The following is a 23453-nucleotide window of genomic DNA, read 5'->3' as shown; positions in this document are numbered from 1 at the left end:
CAAGTCCTCCTTTTCTTTTTGCGAATACAGACTAACACGGCTGTTACTCTGAAACCTAACACTTTATTGGAACTGCAGAAAAGCTATGACTGCCAATGTTTCGACTGAAAGTCATTTTCCGAGCAAACTGTAGGGACTGATGCCACGTTTCTTGGGAATTGAGGGTTCACAGAATCCCACTGGAGATGCTCAGCACCACACAGAATTGGCCCATTACAATTTATGCCACGCCTTGTTTGGAATAATTCCAGGTGGGTAGCAAATAATTATTTATATGACAGTAGCAGCCCCACTGTGCTGGGTTCTGTACAGAGACATAGTGAGAAATGGTCCCTGCCCTGATGAGCTTACAATCTACACAGGCAAAGGGTTGGAGAGGTGAAGTACTTAGCCAAAGTCTAAAGGCAGGTCAGAGCCCTGAATACAATCGAGGTCTCCTGATTCCTAATCCTGTATGCTTTCTGATAAATCATTAGTGATCCCAGGGCTGAGCAGCAAAGTCCCAATCTCAAGTAATAACGTCCCTGGAGTTTGGGGGTGTTTGGAGACAAGATTTGGCTGCTGTCAGTTGTTCAAATAGGGACCAGGATGCAAGCCTGCCGGCTGCTCATAGAATCATAGAATATCAGGGTTGGAAGGGACCTCGGGAGGTCATCAAGTCCAACTCCCTGCTCAAAGCAGGACCAATCCCCATCTAAATCATCCCAGCCAGGGCTTTGTCAAACCTGATCATAAAAACCTCAAAGGAAGGAGATTCCACCACCTCCCTAGGGAACCCATTCCAGTGCTTCATCACCCTCCTAGTGAAAAAGTTTTTCCTAATATCCAACCTAAACCTCCCCCACTGCAGAGACCATTACTCCTTGTTCTGTCATCTGCTACCACTGAGAACAGTCTAGAGCCATCCTCTTTGGAACCCCCTTTCAGGTAGTTGAAAGCAGCTATCCAATCCCTCCTCACTCTTCTGCAGACTAAACAATCCCAGTTCCCTCAGTCTCCCCTCATAAGTCATGTGCTCCAGCCCCCTAATCATTTTTGTTGCCCTCCACTGGACTCTTTCCAATTTTTCCACATCCTTCTTGTAGTGTGGGGCCTAAAACTGGACACAGTACTCCAGATGAGGCCTCACCAATGTCAAATAGAGGGGAATGATCACATCCCTCGATCTGCTGGCAATGCCCCTACATATACAGCCCGAAATGCCATTAGCCTTCTTGGCAACAAGGGCACACTGTTGACTCATATCCAGCTTCTCGTCCGCTGTAACCTCTGGGTCCTTTTCTGCAGAACTGCTGCCGAGCCATTCAGTCCCTAGTCTGTAGCAGTGCATTGGATTCTTCCATCCTAAGTGCAGGACTCTGCACTTGTCTTTGTTGAACCTCATCATATTTCTTTTGGCCCAATCCTTTCATTTGTCTAGGTCCCTCTGTATCCTATCCCTACCCTTCAGCGTATCTACCACTCCTCACAGGTTAGTGTCATCTGCAAACTTGCTGAGGGTGCAATGCACGCCAACCTCCAGATCATTAATGAAGATATTGAACAAAACTGGTCCCAGGACCGACCTTTGGGGCACTCCGCTTGATACCGGCTGCCAACTAGACATGGAGCCATTGATCACTACCCGTTGAGCCCGACGATCTAGCCAACTTTCTATCCACCTTCATAGTCCATTCATCAGCCCATACTTCTTTAACTTGCTGGCAAGAATACTGTGGGAGACCGTATCAAAAGCTTTGCTAAAGTCAAGGAATAATACATCCACTGCTTTCCCCTCATCCACAGAGCCAGTTATCTCATCATAGAAGGCAGTTCGGTTAGTCAGGCATGACTTGTCCTTGGTGAATCCATGCTGACTGTTCCTGATCCCTTTCCTCTCCTCTAAGTGCTTCAGAATTGATTCCTTGAGGACCGGCTCCATGATTTTTCCAGGGACTGAGGTGAGGCTGACTGGCCTGTAGTTCACCAGATCATCCTCCTTCCCTTTTTTAAAGATGGGCACTACATTAGCCTTTTTCCAGTCGTCCGGGACTTCCCCGGATCGCCATGAGTTTTCAAAGATAATGGCCAATGGCTCTGCAATCACAATCAGGGGAGCTAAGCTGTGGATTTTTGGCTCAGACCCATTTCTACAAAGGATGGGTGAGATGCAAAAGCTGCCTGTGGGCCCCAGCACACAATCCCCCACGCAAACCAAGACGCCCAAGAGTTAGTGATGCCACAGAATTGCCTCATCATCCTCCTCACTGGAAGCACAGAGGCCCTCAAAAACAAAGCATGCGGCAGCACAGAAATCAAAGCTATGCGCACTTCAATATGGGTTCGAAATGCGTTCTCTGGATGTTGTATGTCAGCCTCAGGGCTTCCCATTTGGGATGAGCAGCAGCTCTCCACTGAACAGCAGTTCACACAGTGGTATCTGATTGAGCCCTGGCATTGTCTTGCTTTATTTTATTTTTATTTTGTTTTTTTTTTTAATTTTTTGTGTCCTCATTCTGCATAATTGACTTAATGTGAATTTCAAGGCTGACACTCAGCCTGGCCCTCTTCTCTTGGCTTGTGTGTACTCTATTCCAATCTTTTGTGTTAGTTAAAAATACAGAACAATAGCAAGTCACCTCTAGAGCAAACTTATTTCCCAAGTCATAAACAACCAAGGTTTATATATGACAGCATTTAACTTCTGGTTTCTAGGGCCCTGTTCCATGCAAATAAATTAGAAAATGTATTAAAGTAACTTAAGAATATAAAAAAGAGGAATGCTCTTAAAAGCAATGCAGCTTTTATTGTCTCTCTTGCCATTGTGTATTTTATTGTCTCTCTTGCCATTGTGTAGGATCCTTAAGTATTTTTCTCCAGATTTGCCATCACTTGTACAAAATGCAAAGCCACACTGGCTCCAGCTAGCACTCGTTCTGACAAGGCCAGGTGTGTGCTAACATATGTAGAAGCAGCAGGTTTAATTGCTGTTTGTTTTGCAGTTTGTCTCTTTAATTTTCCCCATGTTAACTGGGAAGGAGGCAACGTTTATGTCATTAATGTCCTAAAATGGTTCAGCAATTCAGTTCACTGGGCTTCCTATTCATCTCCGAGGCCACTTCAATATAGCCTTTCTGGCTACCAAAGCTCTGCAACAATTCGTTCTTCCTTCCCTCTCAGACATCACATCCAGCTGCTATTTATTGCTGCCTTGTTCTCCACGTTACCTCACAGACCTTTTATTACCTTCTTCCACACCTACTCACTCTGCTCTGCTCGGCCTTCACCTGAGCTCTCTTATCTGAGAGCTCATGACCACCAGCCTTTCCAGTCTCCTCTCTCATCTCATGTCCACTTCTTCCCACATCTGTTCACTGTGCTAATCCAGTCTCCACCTCACTTCTCCACCTACTCCATTACCATCTCAGTCTGCTCTGACAATCCCCACTTTTCCTCCCAGGCCTTCTATACACCTTCTGCCACACAAGGTCAATCTAGTTCTCCTTCACCAAACTCCACCGTACTACATGTTCCACCAACCTTGACCTCCTCTATGTCCTCTCCTTATCCACACTTGGATATTGCTCTTTGACTTGTACTGCTCCATCTAATGGGATGTCTCCATTTTCTTCCTTCCTAGGCACTTAAATTATTATGTCAGTCGTCTTCTTCCGTATGGCAACTTTAAAAAATAACATTAAAGATTGACATCCTAGTTTGTCATCCTCTCTATGGTTTCTGTTTATGTAGCATGAATCATAGAATAAGACCGTCCCCCTGGAGAAGGATCTTAGAGGGCATCGGTTCATGTGATGTTCCATGATTTGTATGTCTTCTCCACATTCAAACATTGGGCTATCCTTCATTTTCCATTTATGCAGTAGGTAACTGCAATACCCATGTGAGGTTCTGATGCGATTCACTGTGATCCATGTTAAATAAAGTTGAACATGAGCTCCCACTGTGATTCTAAAGCTGAGAGGAGAGAATGTGATCCCTGGATGTATGAACAGGCCGTTATCAAGTGGGAGTGGGGAAGAGATATTACTTCCATATATGGCCCATTTTTGGACTACTGTATCCAGTTCTGGTGTCTGCATTTCAAAAAAGGATATTGAAAACAATAGAAAGGGGTCAGAAAAGGGCTACAAGAATGATTCAAAGTCTGGGAAATATGTCTTATACTGATACACTTGGGAAGCTCAATCTATTTAGTTTATCCAAGAGAATGTTAAGAGGTGACTTGATCATGGTCTATTAGTACCTACATGGCGAAGAAATTTCTGTTAGTAGATGGCTCTTTAATCTTGCAGGACAAGGCATAATGAGATCCAATGTTTGGAAGCTAAAGCTAGACAAATTCAGACTAGATATAAGGCATAAATTTTTAACAATGAGGGTCATTAACCCTTTGACTAGAGATATGACAGATTCTCCATTGCCTGAAGTCATTAAGTCAAGACTCTATGTCTTTATAAAAGATGTGCTTTAGCTCAATCAGAAGTTAAAGACTTGATGAAGGAACTACTGAGTAAGTTTCTCTGGATGTTGTGATGCAGGAGGTCAGATTAGATGATCATAATGGTCCCTTCTAGCCTTAAAATCGATGACTCTATAAATTGTTTATTATTTGTATTGCAGTAGTGCCTAATCATGGAGCAGGGCACTGGTGTGCTCAGCAACGTACAGACACTTTAAAGTTTCTTTAAATCTCATCTTAAAATCACCCTTTTCTCTTTAGCTTGGGAACATCACTCTCAATGGAGAGTTTTGCAATAAAGCATAGGCAGGATGCCATGAAAAAATCAGTATTATGCAGGTTTCAGAGTAGCAGCCGTGTTAGTCTGTATTCGCAAAAAGAAAAGGAGGACTTGTGGCTGTTGACAACAATGTGTCAACTGTATTGAAAAGAGACTGAATAGTGCCATGAGGTATAGAATCGCAATCTATCTTATACCACAGAGGCATTTATTAAAGCAAACAACCCCCTCACCCCTGATTTGAAAGTATCTTATTGGTCCTTCTGATCAGTTGCCAACCAGGTTATTTGAGCTTCTTAACCCCTTACAGGTAAAGCGATTCAGTACAGCTTCCAAGGGGGGATTTTATGCTACTCTTTCCTTTTATATTTATGACAGCCTGCAATGCGCTGACCTGATTTCAGGCTCACTCTCCCCTGGACTATTGCCTGGTTCCCCTGGGTTGCTTCCTTCTCTCCCCCTCAGGCGTATCTGGATCCAGGGGTCGTCCCCAATCTCCCCGGGGTACAATGCCAAGGGTGGCGGCCGCATTTCCTCGGCATCAAGGGCGTCAGGGTTCCCTGGATGGTCACGCTGGTCCCTGGGGCAACAGCAGTTCGCCTTGAGGCTCCACTCCAGCAGCAGGGAAGAAGCGACTCTCTCCACCGGCCTTTTATATTTCCCCTTCCTCTCCCACTCCTGTGCTTCCGCCCTCCTGGCTCCACCCACCAGGCAGCTTGCGGTGTTCCCTCTGCGTCCGCATCTGAGGGGGGCCATGCCTCCTTGCCACAATACCATTAGTGGCATAATTTCAGTGTATAGAATAAATGGAATAATATGGCAATTCAGCACCTAAAAAAAGGGATACGGTCACTATCAACAAATTGGTTTGGAATCTTTCTTGTAGTCTTGTTGAATCATTATGAAGCACCTCAGTGGTTTAAAAGGTAGCGATGGTTGGAAAAGTGAGTAGGCAAAAATGGTGCTATATTACTCATATATTTCTTTGGTTCCTTAGAGTGATATCTGTTGATTTCTTTGATGAAACTGATGTTTTACTTTTGCTAGCATTGCAGAGCTCACAGCTCTGGGAGAGCGAGGAGGTTTCTATTCAGCCTTAGGCGTCATCAGCAAAACTGAATCTTTATTCCTGGTGGTGATGTAAAGGCCAGGAAGAGCCCAGCTTGATTCTCGGATCCCAGGTTGAGTCTGCAAAGCTGACAGTTAGGAATTTTGTTCAGTGTACCATTCAAAAGAGAATTTCTTATTAGGGAGCAGAATGTCTACATGATGCCTATTGAAAAGTTAAAATCTGTAAAGCCAGCATCTTTACAAGGAGTAACTGGTCGTGCTCTATGCTCCGCTAATGACAATTAGTTGTGTGATGTAATGCGTGTGGTTCCTCTATCTATATTTGCACCTCAGGTTTACAATTATATCTATTACAGGTTTTCAGATAGAATATGAATTTATTATACTAATTGCCATTAAAAGGTATCCATTAAAACATACATTTTTGCCAGCGGTTACCACAGAGTGATATTTGAATCCCATTCTAAGTAGAGGGAAAGATTGTGGCATCTGAGAGAGTAGCGTGGGATCACTGCTGACAAACAATGACTTTTTAAATGGCAGCTATTGTAACTTGATGTTCTGCTTTAGATAGATAGATGTCACTTAAATGATTAAGACAGGTAACGTTCTATAGGACCATACAGAAATGGAATTCTCCTGTGTGTGACCTGCTCGTGCAGTTCGATTTTAGCTCAGTTGAATTAATCACTCTCAAGAAAAAAATCTGTTGTTATTCTCCCAAATCACCTCAGGATTCTTAATCCTATTATCATCTACACAACACCCATGGTGCCTTTTTTTTTCTGACTGGAACCAGGCTTTTTATTTTAAAAAAAGGGGGTTTAAAAACGCGCACTGTGACATGTGGAACACAGCTTTGTGATTGCAATGTAACCTTGATTTATCCACCCCCTCAGTTGTCTGAAACTCCCTATTATCCAAAACATGGCCATGTCATCTGATAGCTATTAATTACATTGACAGTGCCTCTGACTATCTTATATCCAGACTTAGTCAGTTTCCACTATGACATCTGGGTAATCAAGACTTTGCTGTATTTCTTTTAGTTCTCATAATTTTTTCTGTTCTTTCAGATGAGAGAAATAGCATCTCTCTTTTTAAAGGTGGGCAGAATAAGTAGACACAGCCAGATGGGCAATATGACCTCTTTCGGTCCCCCAAACAATACTTTATTCAAACTGACAAAAAAAACTTCAATAACAGAGTTAAGACTCCCCTCTGGGTGTCTTGTGTGAAACCAGGCTGGCTAGCAGCTCTCTTGGCTAGTCTTTCTGCAAATGTGCAAAGTAATCCATCTGCTGCGTGGGCATTAGGCTAGCGCCTATCTAGACAGCTTCTCTCTTTTTTGAATAAGGTTTTTAATATTGCTTCCCCAAAGAGCTGTCAGTCCCGTGCACTAGCTGGGGGTAAGTGTTAAGTGATGGGGTGCTCTGAGACACAATCGGTTTCACCATGGTTTCATCCCCAGATCTGTGCAAACCCCCCCCCCCACACACACACACACATTGGTAGAAGAAATCAGCTTTAACATTTTTTTTTTTTGGTGGGGCCAGTATTTTGTTCACCCCGGCTCAAATGACTCCAACTGTGGATCACTAACCTGACTCTGCACCTCCATGAGGCACACTAAATTTCAAGGCAACCTGCCTAAATCTGCAGATTTTAAAGCACTTAATCCTGCTGTGTATTACTAATACTACTGTTGCATAACACCTGGACAACACACTGAATAAAAGCAAGAATGAATTTTTCATCCAATTGCTCCTCATTCAAAAAAAAGAAAATAATCAACCATGTTAACTGACAGCCACATTCTGTCTACTTAGATGGTCCCCATCCAGCCATCATCTGAGTGCTTCATACACTTTAACTAATGGATCCTCACAACACCCCTGTGAGGTAGGCACGTGCTAATACCCCCTGTAACAGACAGGGAACCAAGGCTCACCAAGATTGAGTGACTTGCCCAAGAACTGAACCTAGCTTTCCAGAGTCCCAACAACCTTCCTTAACCACAAAGCCATGCTTTTCTGCTGAACTGAGTACTACTAAAGGCCTCAATGAGTATGCAGACTAAACGAACCCCCTCATAGCTGAGGTGGTCCCACTAGGGTGCGTTCGAAAGAAGTAGCCGCGGGGAGCTTCCACTGCTATTGCCCATTATCTAGGCATAAGTACAGGCCTTTCTGTCCAGGACTAACTGCCTGGAGCCCTTCAACACCATTCAGCTCATCTTCAGATAAACTAATATAATCAGGAAAAAGACTAATAAATTACTATTATTGTGGTGTATTGAAAACTCTGTTAAAATGAGGAAATTCTGTGAGGTTTTCCTGGTCCTGTTTGCTGGCAAGGGGGCTCTGTAAGGAAGTGTGTGATCTGGGACATTCTTCCATTGTTGTATGTGGTGTTTTTGTAGCCATGTCGGTCCCAGGCTATTACAGAGACAAGGGGGGTGAGGTAATATCTTTTGTTGGGCCAGCTTCTATGGGTGAGAGAGACAAGCTTTCGAGCTCACACAGAGCTTTTCTTCAGCTCTGGAAAACTTACCTGACACTCTGAATACGTTTACCAGAGTTGAAGAAGAACTCTGTGTAGCGTGAAAGCTTGTCTCTCTCACCAACAGAAACTGGCCCAATAAAAGATATTATCTCCCCCACCTTGTCTACCTGGAGTCAGTCTGCAAAGAGTCAGCCTACAGCAAGGTAGAGCCTTGCAACTCAACGTGAACCCAACAGGACCCAACTACAAGTGTTGGGTTCAAGCCCAGCTGAAAGCAGCTCAACACTCTTGGCTTCCGGTTGAGTCGGGTCATCTCTGATCAACTCTTCCTGCCTGTGGGGTTGAGGTGCCTTGACAGTTGAGACAACAGGACAGTCTGACAGACCTAACATACTGGTGTTTAGTTCTGAAAGTGTGTAGGGAGGGGCTGAGCAGCTGTTAATATTTTATGCACTTTTCTTTCCCATTATGGTTTCCAAGACAGAAATTTAGGATGTGTCTACACTGCAGCTGGAAGCGTGTTTCCTAGCCCAGAGAGACAGATAACGCCGCTGCTTTTAGTGCGCTACTTTAAGCTGAACTAGTGTGTATCTGGGGTAGCACAGACAGCAGCTTGCTAGCTGCCTTAGTACATACCTGCCCAGACATCTGGCTACCTACTTGGGCAGCTAACAAACCACCACCCGTGCTACCTGGCTACGCTGCTAGTTTCTGAGCACCAGCTCAAGCAGAGCTAGCAAGTGTCTTCTACCTGCACTGGGAAGCACCCTCCTAGCTGTAGTGTACGAGGGAGGGGGTAGTCTTTGGCATTTGTTACTGGGGCATAATTGTCTCAGAAAATAAGCTGTCCCTCAGACTTCATATGAAAGGAAAACTCAATAAGGATGAAGACAATAATCCAAGACAGCAGGGCTTTGGGAAAAGGTCACCCATCCCTCTTATTTCTCTTCAGTATTCAGGCAGGAAGACATACGCATGTGGAGACTGTAATACAGAATATACATGAATGACAACGTACTTTATGGAGGCAGCGCTGGTGTTCTAACAGCCCCAGTCAAATTAGGAAATATCCCTCTTGCCCCTGAGCCACTCCCCACTAGAAACAGATATTGAACTTGCACTGCACCTAGTGTTCTGCTGTTCTTTGTGATGGTGAGTTCTAGTTGTATTGAAGAGCTGGCTCCTTATCAAGTCACACACACAACGTGCGCATTAAAGGGAAAACGGCATTGTTGTTTTTTCAGTAAACTCTATTTCCTGACTGCTCTGTAAGTACTGAAATCCCCATTGCTGCAAATAGTTAACTGATGAGTGCCAATAGGTGGCGCTCAAGAATATGTTGCCTCATTCCTGGGTTTTGCAGATCAATAAAACTTTGTTATTGTTGCATGGGGCAAATGGCTGCCTCTGGAGCACACATTATCTCTGGGTATGTTTATCCCAAAGGTAGTATGGGGGATACATTTGCACAAGGGTGACTTGCTGATTTTGGAACCTGCAATTCATTTCCGAATGCTTCATTTTGCACCAACAGTATACTGAAGTGGATGTGAGAATCTGAGTATTAACCCATATAACCATCTGACTGTGGACCCGAGCGACGTAGCTAGAGATGGCCACTGACTGAAAATGAATTCTCAGAGCAACAACAGGGACACAAACGTTTTGCACCCACAAAATGGAAACTGAGCTCCAGGTAAAAGAGACTATCTGTGGTACTGTATCAGAGTTACATGGTCAGCCTCAGCTCAGTCCATGGAAAAATCATGGAGCAGGTCGTCAAGGAAACCATTTTGAAGCACTTGGAGGAGAGGAAGGTGATCAGGAACAGTCAACATGGATTCACCAAGGGCAAGACATGCCTGACCAACCTGATTGCCTTCTATGATGAGATAACTGGCTCTGTGGATATGGGGTAAGCAGTGGATGTGATATATCTTGACTTTAGCAAAGCTTTTGATGCGGTCTCCCACAGTATTCTTGCCAGCAAGTTAAAAAAGTATGGATTGGATGAATGGACGATAAGGTGGATAGAAAACTGGCTAAATTGTCGGGCTCAATGTGCAGTGATCAACGGCTCGATGTCTAGTTGGCAGCTGGTATCAAGTGGAGTACCCCAGGTGTCAGTCCTAGGGCCGGTTTTGTTAAACATCTTTATTAATGATCTGGGCTATGGGATAGACTGCATCCTCAGCAAGTTCACGGATGACATTAAGCTGTGGGGAGAGGAAGATATGCTGAAGGGTATGGATAGGGTCCAGAGTGACCTAGACAAATTGGAGGATTGGGCCAAAAGAAATCTGATGAGGTTCAACAAGGACAAGTGCAGAGTCCTGCACTTAGGAAGGAAGAATCCCATGCACTGCTACAGACTAGGGACCGACTGGCTAAGCAGCAGTTCTGCAGAAAAGGACCCAGAGGTTACAGTGGACGAGAAGCTGGATATGAGCCAGCAGTGTGCCCTTGTTGCCAAGAAGGCTAACGGCATATAGTGCTGCATCAGTAGGAGCATTGCCAGCAGATTGAGGGAAGTGATTATTCCCCTCTATTCAGCACTGGTGAGGCCACATCTGGAGTATTGTGCCTAGTTTTGGGCCCCCCACTACAGAGAGGATGTGGACAAATTGGAGGGACTCCAGCGGAGGGGGTTGGGGCACATGACTTATGAGGAGAGGCTGAGGAACTGGGCTTGTTTAGTCTTCAGAAGAGAAGGGTGAGGGGGGATTTGATAGCTGCCTTCAAGTACCTGAAGGGGGGTTCCAAAGAGGATGGAGCTCGGCTGTTCTCAGTGGTGACAGAGGACAGAATAAGGAGCAATGATCTCAAGTTGCAGTGGGGGAGGTCTAAGCTGGATATTGGGAAACACTATTTCACTAGGAGGGTAGTGAAGCACTGGAATGCGTTACCTAGGGAGACGGTGGAATCTCCTTCCTTAGAGGTTTTTAAGCCCCAGCTTGACAAAGCCCTGGCTGGGATGATTTAGTTGGTGTTGGTCCTACTTTGAGCAGGGGATTAGACTAGGTGACCTCCTGAGGTCTCTTCCAAACCCTAATCTTCTATGATTCTTATGAACAGCTACAGATAGCCCCTGAAGACCATGTCTCCTCCCAGGCACAGAGAGACCCCTGACTCAGGAAGTAACCCTGACATTAGGGTGCGGGTGAGGTGTTTCCTGGCCAGGGAAAACAAAAGTATTTTTGGAATCAGCAGCAGGAGGGGAGCTGCCTCTGCCCCCCTCTTCCTGTAATAAAATACATGTTATCTTGTTTACTGAGCTTTGTCAAGGGACTCTGCCTGCTTGTGTTAATCCAGCCACAAGGACACCATGAGGTCATGCAGCAGTGCTTATCCGGCCCTTGTTACCAGAGTGTCAGAGCGCCTCACAATCTTTATCATATTTATCCTGACAATGCCTCTGTGAGGTAGGGAAGTGCTACTAGTCCCATATTACAAAGGGGGTGCTGAGGTTAAGTGATGTGTCCAAGGTCACTCAGAAAATCCTTGGCAAAGCCAGTTTCTGAAAGGCCTAGGCTAGTGCCCTAACTAGCCTCCCTCTCTAAAGTGATATGCCTATGGGTACAGTATGGAATGGCTCGCTTGTAGCGATAGGCCTGAACCGCAAGGCCGAGATCTGGATTCAGACTGAAATTTCCACAGGGTCTTCAGATCCATGGGTTTGTTCATCTCCCTGTCGAAATAAAGGGCCAGCCCTGAAGTTCAGATCCAAATCCAGGTGAGGATGAGATTTTATCACTGTAAAGGACCGAGCAGAGATCGGGGAAAATGGTTTATGAGAACACCAAGGGACGGGAGAGGGGCCCAGTCACCAAGGAGAAGTAAAGTTCTCACCGGCGAGTGAGGATTTGTGGGGAGCAATAAAGGCAGCCATGTTAAAAATCAGTAATAGTGCCGGCAGTGGGGGGAGGTGCCAGATTACAGCAGTTTAATGAATACAGGGAGATTAAAGTGAAGAACAATGCAGTAAGGACCCCACCTAATATAACAGGGTTGTCAATAAATGCGTCCGATTACAAGCGAAATCAGATTGCCAGGGTATCCCGGAGACAGAGGAAATGAAAAGGTTTTGGGAGTAAAGAAACTCCTTGCCTTGAATTTAGGAGATTTGTTTGTTTGTAATTAACAGAGCTGCCTGTATCGCTGGGCACCTATCTGCTCTGCTTTCTTGCACAGATAACGGTCTGTTCGCTTTGCAGTAATGCCATTTGCTTCAAGTTCCTGAAGAGCGAGAAGTTCTGAACTAGAATCATAGAAATGCAGGACTGGAAGAGACCTTGATAGGTCATTTTGTTCACTCCCCTGCCCCAAAGCTGGACAAAATATTATTCGACACCATCCCTGACAGGTGTTTGTCTAACTTATTCTTAAAAGCCACCAATGATGGAGATTCCACAAACTCCCTCCATAATGTATTCCTGTGCTTAACTACCCTTACAGTTAGGAAGCTTTTCCTAATTTCTAACCTAAATCTCCCTTGCTGCAATATAATCCCATTATTCTTGCTCTGACCTCAATGGATAAGCAGAACAATTTATCACCTTCCTCTTTATAGCATCCCTTTATGTACTTGAAGACAGTTACCATGTTCTCCCTCCATCTTCTTTTCTCCAGACTAAACAAACCCAGGTTTTTTCAATCTTTCCCAGCAGGTCAGGTTTTCTAGACCTTTGATCATCTTTGTTGGTTTCCTCCAGACTTTCTCCTATTTGTTCACATCTTTCCCAAAGTGTGGTGCCCAGAATTGGACACAAATGCCACATTTCACGAAAGATGTGGACAAATAGCAGAAAGTGCAGAGACAAGCAACAAAAACGATGAAAGGTCTAGAAAACAGGACCTATGAGAGAAGATTGAAAAACTGGGTTTGTTCAGTCTGGAGAAGAGAAGACTGAGTGGGGGACATGAGAACAGTTTTCAAGTACATAAAAGGTTGTTACAAGGAGGAAGGAGAAAATTATTCTCCTTAATTTCTGAGCATAGGACAAGAAGCAATGGGTTTAAATTGCTGCAAGGGCGATTTAGGTTAGACATTAGGAAAAACTTCCTAACTGTCAGAGTGGTTAAGCACTTGAATACATTGCGGAGGGAGGTTGTGGAATGCCCAATCACTGGAGATTTTGAAGAGCAGGTTAGACAAACACCTGTCAGGGATGGTCTATAATACTTGGTCCTACCTTGAGTGCAGAAGATTGGACTAGATGACCTCCCAAGGTCCCTTCCAGTCCTATGATTCTATAAATCTATGATTCTATGGTCGAAGAAACCAAAGCCCTCCTGGTGACACCATCCACACAGCAATGCATTCATCTCCAGCATGTCTTTCTATGCCTGGGCACCTACCATTGCCTGGAAGGATCAATGAGAACACCACCAGTGCCCTCAACTCCCTCACCCTCACTCCAAGAGATCTGTAGTCACTTCTGATTTGCTCAGGTTCAGACCTCACAGTATCATTCATGCCCGCTTGAATGAGCAGCATGAGGTAGTTGCCAGAGGGCCAGATAATCCTCAGAAATTCTTCCGTAATGTCTGAGATATGGGACCCTGGCAGGCACCACACCTCCAGGGACACCAGATTAAGACATCAGATAGATGCCTCAGCCCCTTAGAAGGGAGTTTCTGACCACCACCGCCCTTCGTTTTCTCTTGGGAGCAGTGGCCACGATCTTCCCAACCTTGGAGGTACATGGCTTCTCCTCCTCCACCTTCACATGGAGGGCTTTGCCCAGCAGAGGATGTGATTTTAACCAGAATAACTACAAAGGCTCCTGCAGCCATCAGGCTAAAATAAGATACTCCATAACTTCACCTAGAATTGAAAAGGTGAAATTCAACCCTGGTGCATAGGACTCAGACAGGACCCTGGACACCAATTATCCCCCACCCAAACCCTCAGCATGAATTTCACTCAAGGTCAGAGGGCTAGTTCTAAGCTCTTTGGGCCACATCAGCCCCATGCCATGGCTGCTGTGCAATTGCACAGAGTCTGCCCTTCCTGCATGCCACCAAAGGGGCTTCCATGCCAGCCATGCCTAGGCTGGCATCGAAGTCTACAAATGGGAGTGGACTGGGCAAGTCAGGGAACCCCATGGGTTCCATGATTGTGTGCCTCCAGTGTCCCCAACACACCGCACAAGGGTAGGTGCTGAGGTGGCCCCAGCTCACACAGTGATCAGGAAATGTTGTGAAGACCAAGATCGATACAATAGACATCTGGCTTTGACACATGAGAGAGGGCGGCATGCCCCAGGCATGCAACAGAGGAAGAGCAAACAGAAGCAACCAACCGAACCCCTGTTTGAATAGTGCTGTTGGCCTAAGGCTGTATCGTGCTTTGAGATCCTCAGACCAAGTGAACCACAGATATGCATGGTATGATTTATAACAGCCATGCAAAAATCTATCTGGGGATTTCACCTCACTCACTCTTTGCTTCCTTTTTAGCTGGTGAACCTGCTCCCCAACACCCCCACAAACACACCCCCAGCTTCCTGCTCTCTCTAGAGCCCAGTCTCCTGACTCCTCCTCTTCTGCACTCCACCAATGAAATGTCCTGTCTGCTTGCACATAAACATTGGGTAAGCCTAGATGCCAATCACTGGCTTAGTGCATGTGTGCCTGTCTCCCTCTAGTGGTCAGATTGTGGCCCTATGCAGGTGCCTTAGGAAGCTGGACTTATTCTCATCAGTTCCTCTTAGGGCCCTTAGACTTTGTCCCTGAGAGAAGGCAACAGGCAGGGCTCCTCTTTTGCCCCAGTATTACTGTTACCCGGGGTTTTCAGAACCCCCAACAGGGGCAACTTAACTAGTTCACTCCAGGAGGTGTACGGAAGAAATCCACAGGAAGACAGCACTTCCGTCTGATAAGATTCATGCCTGGAAGCGTGCTCTGTCTAAAACTGCAGTGTATTAGGTTTAAGCACACACAGACATAAGCAATAGGTTTAGAACCTCCCAGATATTTACCTAAGATCTGGAAGGGTATTGAGTAATTAACTGCAGGTTCGCACTGGCCAGTTGCTCACTTACTGGGGAGAAAGGGTGTCAGGAAAAACATCTCTCTAGATGACTTCACAGGACTGCTCCCAAGTACGCTCAGTTAGCTAATCTTTTAGAACTAACTTCTACAAAACGCATAGGTCATAATGACCCCGACTGGATCATCACTTTTCTAACTTTCAATAAACTTCTAATATCAGAGGCATCTAGACTCAAGATGTCCCAACCCACCAAGGTTTTTAGTCTCAGTTGTTTACTGGTTTGTCCCCTCCTCCCACTCTGATGAGCAGAAACTGTAGTTAGTTTTGACCTTGGTTCTGAAAGCCTGTCTCCAAATTAACCCTATGTGGTGTTCTATTTCATTAATTCAGGGTGGCTGAATGCACATAATATGATTGCAATTAGCTTGATCACATGCTGGGGTATACACTCCCCTCAAATCCAGGGCAACATTACCTGGCTTTTCTATATGGAAACAAGTGGGCCCTGCCTGGGGAATTGGTTCCTACCCTGGAGATAAATCAATCAATAGTATTTATCTGGCCTCTATCACCATAGTAATTGAGCACCACACAGTCTTTTTAATATACTTATCCTCACAGCACCCTGTGAAGTCCATTGTCCCCATTTTACAGATGGGGAAACTGAGGCCCATGTAGGCTAAGTGACTTGCCCAAGGTCACACAGGCAGTCTGTGCTAGAGCAGGGACTCAAACCCAGCTCTTTCAAGTCCCAAGCTAGTGCCATGGCCACTGGACCATCCTTTCTGCTTACAGGGTGGTGTGAAGAAGGCTTTTTCAGTTGATTGACAGGGGCAAGCAAGCCATTCATTTCCTTTGAGCAAGGCATACTGGCAATGGAAGGAGTCCGGGGCACTGTACAACTTAGCTTCTCTGCCTCTCCATCAGTGCTGGGGAGAGCAGCCCCAGGGCAGCAGGTGTTGAGCTTTGCTAAGGATCTTGGATATCATAACCTGTTGGACAGGTGACACAGCTGCCATAAGAGTCTGTTATTTATTCCGAGCTAAGGAGCCTGTTTTGAAGCTCAAGTGGAAGGCTTGTGCTTCTTGTGCTGGAAACTGCAGGTTCAATTCATCAAGGAGACCATGATTATGCAGAGCCATGCAAACCTTTTGTTGCAAAATCTGCATTTCCTCTGTTATATCATTTGAAACAGAGAAGCCTGGCCAAGACTCTGGAATAATAATGACTATTTCTTACAGTGTGCGCTTCATCAATAAACCTCAAAGCACTTCACAATCATTAATATTCTTTAGCCTCACAACACCCTTAGGAGGTAGCAAAGCATTATCATCCCCATTTCACAGATGGGGAAACTGAGGCACGGAGCAGATAAGTGACTTGCTTTCCCCACAGAAAGTCTGTGGCAGAGCAGGGAGTTGAACCTGGGTCCTAAGCCAATGCCCTAATCACTGGACCACCTGAAGCTCATCTAAAAACAGGCTTGGGTTCATTTATGTTGTATGAAAGGAGAAAAGGTTAGCACTCCCCTTGATAAGGATGGAAGAGGTCCTAGTGACCTTTACAACACGCATATGGTTAAGGCATTGCCACTTACTTCATGGCATCTAACCAAGTTTTTTTTTTTGGGGGGGGGGGGGGTGAGGACGCATAGCTCAGTGGTTTGAGCATTGGCCTGCTAAACCCAGGGTTGTGAGTTCAATCCTTGAGGATGCCATTTGGGATCTGGGGCAAAAATTGGGGATTGGCCCTGCTTTGAGCAGGGGGTTGGACTAGATGACCTCCTGAGGTCCCTTCCAACCCTGATATTCTAAAATTCTATGATTTACACCCAGAACGGAAACAGCAACATGAAGGATGGGACCCCCCAAACAAATTAAAATTGAAGGGAAAGGTTCATAAACCTGCAAACAAAACCCACACAGATGTAGAGAAGATGCTATATCCGGCATTTTATGATTAGCCGCTCTTCAGTAGAGTATAGCCCACTAGCAGAAAGAGAGCAGACAAAGCCCACACTATGTTTGCACGTTTGTCAAGTTGTTATTGCTGTGCATGTAAGAGGCAGCAGGTTTCCAGGAATAGTCAGCTGAGTGTGGTGTTGGTTTCAAGCAATGGTATGTCTCTTCTCTACCTCAGAATTGTTTGCTACACAACTGCATTATAGTTAAGAAAAAATAAAAACATAACTAAACCATAGCATTAACACAGCATCGTTTTCCCTCTGCTGGGGCATTCGTGCTCCACCAATTCTAATCGGAATGTACCCAGGAATCCTGCATGCAGTCTACACGCATCTGGGAGCCTATCCTAATTAAGGCTAAGATTTAGTCACGGGTATTTTAGTAAAAGTCCTGGACAGGTCACGGTCAATAAATAAAAATTCACAGCACCTGTCCAGGACTTTTACTATAAATACCCCTGACTACATCTTAACTGCTCCTGGAGCCCCGGGGTGCTGGTGCCCTGGGTAGGCCCGGTGATCAGCTGGTCACTTTTCAATGATCCAGTACCCAGCAACACACCGCACACCTCAACTGCTAGAAGAGGGCCTCATCCTCCCTGATTGATCTAACCTCAAAAAGAAAAGGAGTACTTGTGGCACCTTAGAGACTAACCAATTTATTTGAGCATAAGCTTTCGTGAGCGACAGCTGTAGCTCACGAAAGCTTATGCTCAAATAAATTGGTTAGTCTCTAAGGTGCCACAAGTACTCCTTTTCTTTTTGCGAATACAGACTAACACGGCTGCTACTCTGAAACCTGATCTAACCTCGTTATCCCTAGCCTGATTCTTGCTTGCATATTTATACCTGCCTCTGCAAATTTCCACTACATGCATCCGTCGAAGTGGGTATTCACCCACAAAAGTTTATGCTCCAATATGTCTGTTATTCTATAAGGTGCCATAGGACTCTTTGCCGCTTTTACCCACCAACAGTGATCAAAATTTCCCTTTGGGTAGGAATGGGAAGTTTCCTGGGACTTCCCAGGCTGCATCCGCTCCAGTTCCACAGCAGCCAAAACTGAAAGGAAAACCAAACCCTTTGTTTCTCCGTTCTGGCTTATGATTGGTTCTGGTGGTTGCTTCCAGCTTGTTCTGTCTCAGCCTTGGACTCTAGGCTATTTGGGAAATGGAGTCCTCAGCCTCTGTAGGCATTGCTGCTGATGAGACTGAAAGTAACATGCCAGGAACAACCAGCTGTAGAGGGGTTACAGGTGTATAACAGAGAAATCACAGCCGCAGGGATAGTGTGACGGAATTTGTACACTAATTTACCTGTGACCTTTCTGCCAGATGATGTCAGCAGCAACCTGGTCAGGTTCAAGTAGCTTGGGGTCCTCCTCAAAACTAACTTGGGCTTGAGCCCCACCTGCCAGAATTCCTGGGACCCCAAAATATCTCCCTTGAGCTCCCTTAATAGGCAATACTTTGGTCTAATTTCAGTTGTTGGGTTTAGTGTGTAGGTGCTGGGTGGCGCTGGTGGTCTGTGGTGTACGGGAGCTCAGACTAGATGATCTGGTGGTCCCTTCTGGCAATAAACTCTATGACCCAATGGTTCTTAATACTTACTTACTGATGAGCACTGAGTCTGTGTATGAAACAAACGCTCCCTCGGGGAAACTTTGGCATTAGTAGTCTGTAAAATTGGTTCCTCAGCCACCAATGTGAATGCCCAACAGGAAAATATCCCTTTACCACATCACTTCCCCATCTGCTAAATCTCACTTATGCTTTCGTGTTAGTGGGTAGCATAATCCCAGAGTCCTGGGGGGCACTCGGCAGGCCTCTCTTCTGGCCCCTGGGAAGCAGTGTGTGGTCTCATTCTGAGGCTGTACCACCAAACTCACCAAAAGGGATTTCAGCTTTATTTAGTGGCTGGATAGGAAGGGCCTCACCAGAATTCACTCAGCTTTGCTGCTATCCTCTGCTGATTCACTGAAGTGCTGTCTCCATTTTGCACCTGATTGAGGAGCTGCACCGTCTCCCATCAAAGAACCCTCCTACTAACACAGGATACTCAGCAGAGAGGAATCAGTAGTATAAAGGATCTTTGTTCACAGTCCTTGCTAGCAGACGAGCTGTTTTCCTTTCTCTCCTCTCAGTTCAGTTCCACTACACAACCAATTCTATGTCTGTGTATGGTTATGGTGACTACCAGACTCTAATTGGTGGAATTCTGGGTAAAAAGCTTATGCCAATTCTTTGTAGATGTACGATACCTTCCTTACTAATAGATAGAGGCAGAGAGCTCCTTCCCTGGGGAGCTTCTATGCATCTGGAGTTCTGAGTAAGTAGTTTTATGCAGCTCAGAGGCTGCTCTTCCCCCTGATCACCAACAGATGGAAGGAGAAAGCGCCTTACCTTCAGGCTATAGGGCTTGCTTATATATATAGTAGAACTGGGTGACATTTTTTTGGTGAATAGCAACTTTGCTGAAAAATACATTTTGTGAGGGCACTGAAATGATTCTCAAATTCAGGTCAAATTCAACAAATAGTTTTGGCTGAAAAAAACCTGAAAAGGAAATGTAAAAGAAGTTGAAACATTTCACTTTGACTTTTCGTTTGGAAATGGTGTTTTGTTTTGAAATGTTTGCAATTAAAAAAAAAAGAAAAAAGGCTTCAAAACAAGGGTGAAAAACACCAGAAAATGATTGAATCGAAAAGGAAAACTATAAAAAAAAAATGGTTTCAGGTCAGCACAAAACGTTTTGGTTGATTCAAAATGAAATTTTTCAATTCAAAGTTTTGAAAAAATCAGCAAGGGAAGGGTGTTTCAGATTTTCTGGTTTGGCCCCCAAACGCAAACATCAATTATTTGCTCACCTCTAATATATAGCACAAAATATATATTGTTGCCCTTTTTCCGACACTAGTGTCTGACAGCTGACATTAGTGTTGCCCGCTGCCAAGTGGTAGCAGATGTGTAGCCCCTTACAGGTCAGCTTCCCTAAGTAGTGTAATTATACTCGAGGTATAACATGCTTTATTTACACATATGTCTCAGAACAGAGGTGGTCACCAATAGCATGCAGGAAATCTCCTCTTCCAGAAATCTCATGCCATCCAACAATGCCAATTCCCAAGAAACTATTCTGTCCCAAGGATTGCCTCCAAATATAGAGAATAAAGCAGAAAACAAACTCTGTCATCCATAGTTTCTCTCCAATGACCAATGCATAACAAGGCCAAGAACTGCACAGGTTTCAGAGTGGTAGTCGTGTTAGTCTGTATCAGCAAAAACAACAAGGAGTCCTTGTGGCACCTTAGAGACTAAAAAATTTATTTGGGCATAAGCTTTCGTGGGCTAAAACCCACTTCATCACATGCATGGAGTGAAAAATACAGTAAGCAGTATATATATACTGCACATGAAAAGATGGGAGTTGCCTTACCAAGTGGGGGGGGTCAGTGCTAATGAGCCAATTCAATTAAGGTGGAAGTGGCCTGTTCTCAACAGTTGACAAAAAGGGGTGAATATCAAGAGAGGGAAAATTACTTTTTGTAGTGACCCATCCCCTCCCAGTCTTTATTCAAGCCTAATTTGATGGTGTCCAGTTTGCAAATTAATTCCAGTTCTGCAGTTTCTCATTGAAGTCTGTTTTTCAAATTTTTGAAGCTTTAACAAAAAAACTTCCACCCTTACTCAATTAATTTTGTCTTCTCTCCTCCCTCCCATGCAGTTTACACTAATCATGAGGGTCCTTTTCTACTTGGAGTTTTGCATGTGGGGCCTTTCTGCAGCAGAGAAATTTTTTTGCTAAAACCTGAGTTAATTTGGATAAGCAGTTTTTCATATGTAGGGCGAAGGGAAAGAACGGGTGTTAATTTCACTTTGAAGATTCCACTAATACTCTTTTTTTCCTCCTTCCCACAGCTTACCTCAAAAACAGCTTGTCCTAGAAACTTCACGTGAAGATCATGACGAGATGGAACACTTCCATTGACTTCAGTAGCCTTTGGATCAAGTCTCAAGTGCCCAGAACTAATTTTTAATATTTGGGAAGTTATTCTCTGTTGAATTAGGAACATCAGAATGATCCATTACAGATTCCAGGGGAGTTAAAAAAAACCATCAAATGACTGTTGGAAGCCTAAATGTTCTTTTAAAGTACATTTCTAGCCCCATTTCCTCATGGAAATAGCCTTAAAAGGGTAACTCGATTGATAAGGCGGTTTTTCACAGTGACTTTTCTACAATAAATAGGTAAAATCACAGCTTGCCTCCAACCTCACCAGCTGTGCTTTTGACTGATACCTCCCTGGCGACCAGACAACAGCTCCTAAGTCAATTATGCTCCTGGCATAACTGTGCATGCCTTAACTGGGAAACGCTGACCGCTGTAAAGTTTTGATTTTTTTTACATATTAACCTTCACTCTGGATTTATTGTGGATCTGATGGTTGGCTTTAAAATATCCGTGTTCTTTTAATAGTATTTCATTTTAACTCTGAAAAGATCCGATATTCACCGTCAACTTTAACAAAGTTCTGTGTCTGGGTAAAATATATTTATATAGCTGTCAAGCTTGTCTCTGCTTAGACTGCCTGAAGCAGACTCCATCCTTCTTGATGGCCTGGCAAGCACTTAGAGCAAACTGATCATTACCATATATAAATAATAACAATACATTGAAATTCATTGGGTTACATTAGTGATAGGAATAATGAGGTGGCATGAGGAGGTTGGAGGTCAGTGAATTAATGGCACAGCTCTTTATTATTTAGATTTGTTTCAATTTAATCTACAATTCTACTACTGATAGTTATTAAGTTATGCACCCACCCCTAAATCTCCAACTGCTAGAAGCATCTGGCACTGACCACAGGCAGAGACACAATACTGGGCTAGATGGACTATTGGTCTGACCCAGTGTGGATGTTCTGTTCTTGACTTTAAATTCTTCAAGAGGGTCCAGGGCATTAGCCTTGGAGTTGGGAGACCTGGGTTCACATCCCTGATTCACCACAATTCTCTCTTGTTTCGCCTTGGGCAGGAGGTAATAGTGCTTCCTGACCTTACAGAGGTGTTATGAGAATAATTACATTGAAGGTGATGAGGTGCTCAGATACTATGGCGATGAAGTACCCCTGATCTCATCAGTAGCCTCATTGAATTTGAGACCTGCTTCTATGGCCATTGTAGTCCAGATAAGTGTTGCCATTCACTTCAAAGTGAGCAGGATCAAGGCCTTTAGCCCTTGATGCATGCCTATCTTTAAGCATATCAAGAGTCCCAGTGAAGTCAATGGTGCTACTAACATGATTTAAGTTAAGCAGGTACTGAAGGACTTTGCTGGATCAGAGCCTGAGTTGGGAAGAATCGTTTTCCACCACTGAATGGGCTGGAGCTCCATCTCCAAATGCCATAGATCTCCCAGGATTCACAGAAGCTAGGATATCCTGAATTCAAGTCCAGTGTCTTACCCACAAACCCATTCTTCCTCTCCCACATCTTCACCATACTGTTTGTAATAGATTTTTCTCTTCTGTTCCTCACTCCATCATTCTCAACCACGTCAGGAGCGTCTTGCTGAGTGTATGTTTGCCAGTTTTCAACACCAAAAATACACCTTCTTTTATTTCATAAGCCTGTTGCACCCTCTTCCATCTTCACAGGGGACTTTCTCATTTTGTTCCACTGAGCTAGAGAATTCCCTTTGTGTTTCATAAGAAGATCCACAGATGAAAAGCGCAATAATTAGTGCAAAGACTTCTTCATTATTACTAATATAAATTCAGGGCAGAATTACAGAAGCATTTAACCAAACTGCAGTGGCTGATATGTACGCATTATTTACTACATTATTTTTTTTACCTCTGGTTTCTTTTTCTGTTGGTCCTTGGTTTTGTGTGTGTTTGTTGGTTTTATTATATAGCTCTTTAACCTCTTGATGTGGCTGGGTTGGATCTTATATTATTTATGCATGCTAATGGCTAGGAATGAAATGTACCACCTCTGCTGATGTTATTAATCCTGTAGTCACAGAATAATAGATGACAGAGATGGAAAAGACCTCTGAAGCTATGTAATCTGTCCCCATCCCTCCCCAGGCACTCTAGCATTCTTCCCTATGGCATATCTCTAGCACTTTGCCTAGCCACGTTTTAAATGTCTCAAGTAATGAGGTTTTTCAT

At 44.4% G+C, this 23453-nt stretch overlaps 1 non-coding gene across 1 annotated transcript; it reads left to right on the top strand.

The window, feature by feature from the left end:
• The first annotated feature begins 16807 nt into the window (after positions 1-16807).
• On the top strand, positions 16808-16935 carry LOC141996327 (U6atac minor spliceosomal RNA). The gene has a single exon (XR_012641533.1). It is a non-coding gene; the product is annotated as a U6atac minor spliceosomal RNA (small nuclear RNA).
• Positions 16936-23453: the final 6518 nt, after the last annotated feature.

The sequence above is a fragment of the Natator depressus genome, chromosome 11, assembly GCF_965152275.1.
Source record: "Natator depressus isolate rNatDep1 chromosome 11, rNatDep2.hap1, whole genome shotgun sequence".
In the NCBI taxonomy this organism is placed as follows: domain Eukaryota; kingdom Metazoa; phylum Chordata; order Testudines; family Cheloniidae; genus Natator; species Natator depressus.
This window is presented reverse-complemented; position numbering and strand designations above follow the sequence as displayed.